At 41.6% G+C, this 8,637-nt stretch overlaps 1 pseudogene across 1 annotated transcript; it reads right to left on the reverse strand.

The window, feature by feature from the left end:
• LOC101591524 lies at window positions 1-5,048 on the reverse strand (annotated as a pseudogene). Its single transcript, XR_001117133.1, has 2 exons — window positions 5,004-5,048; window positions 1-709 (listed from the first exon to the last, which is right to left on the reverse strand). The product of XR_001117133.1 is annotated as a proteasome activator complex subunit 2-like (transcript).
• Between the last annotated feature and the right edge of the window lie 3,589 nt (window positions 5,049-8,637).

Consider the following 8,637-nt stretch of genomic DNA (forward strand, 5'->3'; position numbering starts at 1 on the left):
AAGGCACAAGTTGTTTATTTTTTCTTCTAGTCTTGGGCTCAATACATAGATGGCTTCTCCTCACCCTTTGGGTTGACAATTTTCTCCAGGTTGCTGCTGATGATATGATAAAGCTCTGCATAGAAGGCCCTCAGGCCCAGCACCATGGCCCTAAGATGCCCATAGGCTGCCTTGTCTCTCTCATGCACCAGTGCCCAGTAATCCATTACATGGCTCTCCTTGGAGGCCTTGGCCACAGCTTCCCCACATTCTGAGAAGTACACATAAATGGTGTCTGGAAGGCTTCTACTTTGGTCTTGACTGCATTCACCCTTTCTAGAACGTTCTCCTGGATTGCTACCCCAAATCATTTCTATACTCAATCTTGGGGATCAGGTGCTGATCCATGCAATCACCAGAATATGCTTCTCTTTAAGAGTCCATACTTCTGGGTTAACCAGAGCAAGCAGGGCCAGGAGCCTCTCATTACCAAGGGGAAAGCCACACTCAGGGACTTCTCTCATCTCCTGCTTATCTGTTTCCATCTCATCATCCTTGGCTAGGAGGTCTGGGATAGGGGTGTCTAGTGGGGCCTGAAGTGAGGTCAGGTCTGCCACATTGAGGGAGTCCTCATGCAAGAGCTGACTCAGGTGTATGATTTTTTTTGTGGCAAAAATCTGTAGAGGAATTCCTCACTCTCCTGGAAAAGATTTTGTCTGAAGACTTCTACCTGTTTATGGCAGCACAATTTGTCATAGCTAAATCTTGGAAACAACCCAAATGCCCACCAAATGAGGAATGGATAAAAAAGATATGGCATTTTTACACAACAGAGCATTATTCAAGCTATAAAAATAAATTTGAGGCCTTTGTAGATAAATGGATGCATTGGATCCCGTTTTCAGGATCAGAGTCTATGCTGGTAAGTGAAATAAATCAGATCCACATGTGCAAACATCTTGCTAGTGTGAGAACCAGAAAGAGCAATGAAAACCTAAAAGTTAAAACAGATACTATGAAAAGGAGAGAAATTGCCCAATGGGAAGAAAAAACTGGGATCAGGAAAAGGATAAATGTAAGAAGGGATAAAGGTATATTTAGGTATATACGTATAATGTTTGGATAATTGTATTGTCAATTTCTGCTCATCTTTTGAAAGAAACAGTTATTGCTTAATTTTTTTTTACTCTGATTTCCTTTTTTTTCCCTCTTTTGAATTTCTTGTAACTTCCTTGTTAGTGTGTGTGTATGTGTATGTGTGTGTGAGTATGTGTGTGTTTAAATGAATCTCACACGTTCATGTCTGGAAATATGAACAACTAACTTGAAGATAGCATTATGTAATTCAGCAACAATTGTTGAATTCCTTGTTGATACAAGCGAAATTTTGTATCATTTCTAAAGCTTTTTAAAATATCTCTATTTTATATTCTTTCAACAAAATTTTAATAATGGAGCAAATACTGGAAAACACTGTGACAATTATCAAAGTACAAATGTGTTAATATTTTGTCCAACTGATGAAAGTTTTCTTCAAATGATACATATCAAATTTATAAATCCATTAATTTTTGACACAGTATAATTTTTCCTAGTGCTAGAACTTCAAACGTATGAAATACTATACTACAAAACTTTATTCTGACATTTTTGTTACAGTAAAATAAAAAATAGCTCAATGATGTACTAAAAAAGCTTACTTAAATAAGCAATGATTCATTACAAAATGGGATTCTATGCAAGTTTGCAATGGCAAACAGAAACACTGAAAAGACACCCAGGATTTGGAGGCAGATTTATTTAATGTTAGATGGGCATTCAGTAGCTATCAATTGTTTCTCAAAATGCCAAGCCTTGAAGGCTCGGAAAGGAGGTATTTATGGAGTTGCAGGAGGATATAGAAGTAGCGTACTTGTCTTTGGATGTTTCTTATAGTGTGCATCATAGTGACCAGCTATATATCACAATGACCAGTTGCTTCTAAGAGATTGAAACTGGGACAGCAACAAGAACTGTCACTTGGGCAACTTAAGTATACGTGCCGGGGGCATTTTCTGCTACATTTCTCCCCTCTTTTAGTTTCAGTCAATTGGATCATGGAGGGTGAGGTGGGGATGTGGTGATTCTTAGAAGTACAAGTTTGGCATCATTGGCAGGTTTCCAAACAGCAGCAGGAAGCAGTAGCAAGACAGCTTTGACCAAAATAACTTGGCATAGTTAAAGTGACCACAGCATATCTAGCCTGTCTGACTCCATTCCTAACAGAGCTAGTTCTATTCATAAACAGAGTATACTCAGCATTTGTCCAGGGGTTTATTTTTCAGTCATGATCTAGTGAGTCCAGTTTGCTGGACAAGAGAATGGCAAGATTGAGTGGTCCACAGTTGCTTAAGAGGTTCAGTACAGAATGCAGCACCTGAACAGTTAGGTATCAGCCTAAGGTATGCTTGTCAGCTTTCTTGATCAGAATGGCAGTGACTGTTAGAGTCAAATGGGGAGGCAGCCCTTAGCAACTCAATCCAAGTGTTTGCACAGGGAGGCCACTGGGTGCTCCCAGGGGTTGACAGTCTCAGTAAGCATCACTGTTTTTGTGAACTCAAGGATCCAGATCTTATAAAAGCCTGCAGCTTCAAAGAACATGTGGAGTTTCTTTCTTATAACCAGTTTCTGCTAGACATGGTAGCAGAGCCTTAGTGCCTTTCCAGTGGGCAGCTTGGATGTCATGAATCAGAAGTGTAGTGACTTTTTTCCAAAGAGGGTAAAAATGCTTTGAACCTATTGGAGGTTAAGTACAGGTCAGTTGACTTTTAAGTCCAAAACTTGGATCTTTCCATTTAAAGGCAAACAAGGGCTAGCTGACAGGAATCAAGCAATGTCAATTTTTAAGTCCAGTCAGGTATACTAGCAGGCTGTGAATGACAGAATACTGTGACAACACATATGGAGAGCAACCATGGCAGTACTGGTAACTCAGAGATCTTGAACCAGATTTATAGGCAGGAGAGGTGTATTTTAGCAGTTTGACCATCTATAAACATTTTGTGATTTTTAAGCCTCTGAATATGTAGTTGAATTCAGGTTGAGCCTCTCTTGGCTTGGGGTATTGCTTAATGCAGGTGAGGGTTGCCTCAGAACGAAGTTGCACAGTGTTCTTAGGAGACCATGACGAGAAGCAGGACAGGCTGTCCTGGAGAAATGTAGCTGGGTGAGACAGAGAAATAGCCTGTCTTAGAGAAAAATGTTTATGGCTTGGCCAAATCTGTTCCCAGAGCCACCCTAAAAATAATTAGAAAGTTCCCAAACCCTTGTGGAAATTGAGTCCAGTGAGCTGGAGCAGTCCAATAAGGGTGCATGAACTGGGAACCACAGAGCACAAGGTGATGCTTATGCTGTTGATGGCACAGTTTACTGGGACAAGAGGAGTGTTCTTCCTATGATATAAGAGATTGGATAATAGCATTGGGGGTTGCAGGCTGTAAGGTGAATCCTTGGCTGTGAGAAGAGTTTTCAGAATTTCAGAGTTGCACTGATCTGTCTCAGGCTGATGCTGGAGTTGTCTTCCTCTTTGGGAGAGTTATTATCATTTAATCTGAATGAGCATTTATTTTTTAGAGTCCATAGTCCATATAAAAGGCTTCTGGATAATAGTAGTAACTCTTTATGTATCATTGGGCTTTTTACACCCCTATTTGTTGTCTTTGAGAAGTGCTCAACTGGGTTATTTCTAGGTGGAGAAAACTTTGAGAAAGATCATGAAAACTAATTCATTAGGGACTAGTCTAACTTTTTCCTCAGTCAAAGTGTGGAACTTAGAAGGAATTACTGACAGATGCCTTGAGTGGGTGATAGGTGACAACATCTGACCAGGATAGGAAGCACAAGTCTCTGGAGGGAGGGCCTCTGTGGCCAAATGGAGGCAATGGCTAGCTTGAACTAGTTCAACTGGCTTGAAGTAGACTAGATAGGAATGGAGGTGTGACACTATAGGCATTAGCAAAAACTGGGGTGGCTAATGAGGGTGCCAAGATAGAGTTTTCAGGAAGAATGGACTTCTTTGTTCCTTTTATTTCTTTAAGACACATGGAGTGGTTTGGTTTCATTTTTAACTGTAATCTCAGACAAGCCCTTTTTCTACAGTGAGGCACTGTGGTTTTTGACTAATTCTTATCTCTTCCTATATGTGTGTTTGTGTACCCTTGAATGATGGCACAGCAAAGGGTGGGTGTTCCTCAGCAGGAGACTGTTCAGATGTCTGCTTTGTTGCACTGCTCAAAGGGACTTAGGTGCAACTTAGCTAAGGAGGTTGTCAGGCCTCTATTATGCCATATATCAATTGCACAGAACTGTGGGTAAGAGTGCTTCCCAGTTTTGGCGCACAAATGGAGCAGCCTATTGCTTACACTGTCTGTTCCAATCTCTCACACATTCATTCAACAAGCACTCAGAGGTTATACTTCCCAACCCTTTTCCATTGAGGGTGGTCCTGACTGATGAGAGTTGATCAGACTCCCTTTCTGCTCAAGTTGAGCAAGACTGTCAGACAAACTAACTGGCGTGTTCTCAGAGGTCTTACTGGAATCAAGTAGTCAGTCAGTCAGTCAGTCAGTCAGTCAGTCAGTCAGTCAGTCAAGCAGGCAGGCAGGCAGGCAGGCAGCAGGCAGGCAGGCAGACAGACAGACAGACAGATAGATAGACATACTGTGTCCTCCCCTCTTTGGGGCCCAGTGTGAGCTGCTTAAATGGGGAGCCTCTTGAGTAAGGAGCTAAGCATCCTCTGAGGAGAATGGAGAATCTTGAAGGCATGCCTTCTCATTCTGATCTAGAGAAGTCCATCCTCATCCTTGAGGGCCATGACCAGTGACCAGAGAGGTCAATCAGCACAGATGGATTTTCTGGCTGACACACTAGAAGACATGGCAAACAGAAATACTGAAAGGTACCCTACTGGAAGGTAGGATTTTATTGGGCTGCAAGGTGTGGGGATACAGAGGTAGAGTACTTGGCTTTCTTGGTCTTGTTCTTACAATAGGCATCACAGTGACCAGCTGTGCATCATAATGATCAACCATTTCTAAGAGACAGAAGCAACCAGAACTACAACTGGAGCTTTCACCTGGGCACTGGAAGTATGCTGGTGGGTGGGGTGGGGTGGAGCATTTTCTGCTACTAGTTTACATAAGAACGAAAAATTTCTACGTGTATAAATAGCATTGGTATGTAGTTTAAAAAAATCAATGTATGCATCAATGTGTACATGCTATATTTTACATGTAAAAGAAGTAGAAATAAAAGTAGTATTTGTATTTGTGTAACAAATACACCAAATCTAATAAAGAGGGGGTACTTATGTAGTATGGAAGGTGAATATGAGGGAACAGGAAGCAATAAGCTTCCAAATTATATGGTTTGATTTTTGAAATGTATGATATTTATTTAAAAGTCCCACTCATTCATTTCTGAATCACATTCATAAAGAGAAACATAGTGCTGTGCCACAGAAAATATGCACCACATAGTTTTCCATTTGTTTTTCTGTTTTAAACAAAATGAACATTTCATCACAACCATCATCTTTTGGTTTTGATTTAAAATAGCCATTCTTTGTATTACAGACTTTTATTCTCTCAGAAGAAAATAAATTACTGCAAGAAAAGAGCTGGACCACCAGCTAGAAACAGAAAATGGAGAACTATTCACATCATCATCAAAATATTTAAGAATGAACTATACTACAAATATAAGAAACCTGTAAAAGGAGAAAATATGAAATAAAAACATTACTGATACCATTTTCTTGGGAAGAAAATAGATAATTAAAAAGTATAAGTTTCTCTCAAATGGATTTTTCAAGTTTTGCATAAACTCCGCAGCATTCCAAGCATACTGACAACATGAGCCAAGATTCATGTGGAAGAATCAGAACAAAAAATTTCTACAAAAATAAAGAAATCATGATGGAATGATACCTAGGTTATGGTTTGTGTCTAGTTCTCCCCCCAAAACTTCATGCAGTCATGGGGAGGCTTCTAGAGTTTGTGATTAATTCTTGATCCATTAGTGGGATTATGGGTGTGCTATTCCAGCCCTGGGGTGGGTAATCTGCATTACAATGTAAGGAGGGGAAAGAGGCTTGTTAACTGCAGCAGCAGCTGCTGTCCCTTGGATCTTTGCTGTTTTCTGCTGCCATGAACTGCTGCCTTCTCACATGTGTCACTCTGCCTTTGATCCAGCTGAGTAGGGACTGAAACCTCCACAAACTGTGAGCTGAATAAACCTTTCCTTCCTTAATGTGGCCGTTGGATATTTTGTCTCAACAATAACAGAAAAGTAACTAAGGCAGGATTTGGTACCAGAGAAGTCTGGTTATTGCTGTGACTAAACCTGACCATGTGGATTAAGGGACTTGGAATGGTAATGGGAAGAGATAAGAAGGGTTCAGAGATGTCTCCTACAACAGAAGCACTTGAACAAATTAGGCTGTTCTGTAGAGGAGATTCTGGTCAGAGCTCAGAATACCAGAAGGCTGATAGAGATCTCACCTGTAAAGACCAGGCTGAGGAGGTTTTTTCTGGGAAGGATTTCACTGGTTGTTAGACTCCAGATGATGTGTGTTATGACTTGGCAGAAGGTTTGTCTCAATTTTTCTCATGTTCAGAGACTGCCTGAGACTGAGATTAAGCACAGTGGACTGATTAATCTTGCAAAAGAAATTTCAAGGCAGTAAAATGTTGAGGTAGTGGCATGCCTTTGTTGGGAGCTTTTAGTCAGATTTATGTGGAAAATCAAGAGCAAAGAGCCCAGCAGGATGATTTACAATGTTGTGAGTTTGGCCAGAAAGAAAGAGCCAATAAAGCTGTGGACTGCAATGAGAGCTGAGAAGGTCTCCACTGTGGAGAAGTGTTTCTTAGAAAAGATGGCCTGATGGCATCACATGAAGTGGCAGGTCTTTGCCCTTATGAGCCTCTGAACATAAAGGGTGAGGGGCTTTTCTTTGAGGAGAAAGCCTCAGAGCACCATGTTCTAGAATGGTGGTGGCTGCCACACCAGGTTCCAGAATGGCAGAGGCATAGAGAATTTGTTCCTCAGAATCAGGGTCAGAGTGCTCAGTGATGTAGACATTCAACCCCTATAGCCAAGAGAGAAGAAAGCCTGGCTACTGCTCCAGCTGACAGCAGACCTTGGCTCATACATGGTGTTGGATTTAGGTTCAGGCAGAATGCAAGAGTTCTGAGGTTAAGGCTTCCACCTAGATTTTGGAAGAAGGCCCAGGAGGCCAGGCAGTGTGTCTCTGGGAGGGCAGTGTGTGAAGCAGAAAGTGAAAAGCCTAACATGCAATCAAAACCTCCAAAATTTGGAAAAGCCAGGAATATGGATTATCTAAGAGAAGCTGCAAAGGGGCTGGAGAGATAGCTCGGTGGTCTAAAGCACCTGCTTAGGCAAGTTTAGGCAAGCCTTCAGGGACTGAGATTTGATCCCTAGGACCATGTGCCATGCCGGCCCCAATCCCAGGGTGGGCTGAGCCAGCCAAAAGAAAAGTAACGAAAAGAAGCAAAGAAGAGTTGCAAGGAAGGAGCAAAGAAGGCCTAAGATACAAGCCATGGGAGCTACCACCAAAAGTTTCATAGGGACAGAGCCATGTAAGGCTTTTTGAGCTCACAATTCATCACTGCTCTGGATGTTCCACATGGAACTACAGAACTTAAAATCTGCCCTTCTGATTTTGGCCTTGCTTTGGCTCCAGCACTTTGTGTTCCCCTGTTTGTACTTTTTGGAATAGTAGTGTTTAAATTGTGTCATTGAATGTTTTAAGTGTTTAACTTTTCATTTCTACAGGTGCTCACAGCTAAGAGTTTTCCTTAGATCTTGGAGGAGACTTGGGATTTGGACTTTTTAGTAATGCTGTAACTGTTAGGACTCTGGCAACTCTTAGAAATAGATTAAAATGCCTTTTGCATAAGGGATGTTCTTGAGTCTATGGGGGCCCAGGGGTGGAATGGTATTTTTTTTCTGTATTTAAGACAGAATCTACAGGGTTTACAAGGTCTCACTATGTAGATTGGACTTATAGTGATTCTGTTTACAGCCTCCAAAGTACTAGGATTACAGGTGCATGCCGCCATGCCCAGTCCCAATCGCTGTCTCAGCATGCTCCATGGGTGGGGCCGGCATGACAAGCCTGGGGATTGAACTCCCAGGTCCTGAGTCTGTCTAAGTAAGTACTTTAATCCGATGAGCTATTTGGCCAACCCTAGGGGTGGGTGGAATGTTATGGTTTGTATCTAGTTGTTCCCTAAAGCCTCATGCAGTCATGGGGAGGCTTCTAGAGTTTGTGATTAATTCTTGATCCATTGATGGGATTATGGGTGTGCTATTCCAGCCCTGGAATAAATTTTATTTGACCGCTTGATTATTCATAACCACTGTTATAAATTATACCCTGGGGTGGGTATTCTGCATTACAATGTAAGGAGGGGAAAGAGGCTTATTAAATGCTGCAGCAGCTGCTCCTCCCTTGGCTCTTTGCTGTTTTCTGCTGCCATGAACTTCTGCCTTCTCACATGTGGCACTCTACCTTTGATCCAGCTAAGTAGGGACTGAAACCTCCACAAACTGTGAGCTAAATAATCCTTTGCTTCCTTAATTTTGGATGATGGGTAT

Source organism: Octodon degus, unplaced genomic scaffold (genome assembly GCF_000260255.1).
Source record: "Octodon degus isolate 3935 unplaced genomic scaffold, OctDeg1.0 scaffold00051, whole genome shotgun sequence".
Taxonomy (NCBI): domain Eukaryota; kingdom Metazoa; phylum Chordata; class Mammalia; order Rodentia; family Octodontidae; genus Octodon; species Octodon degus.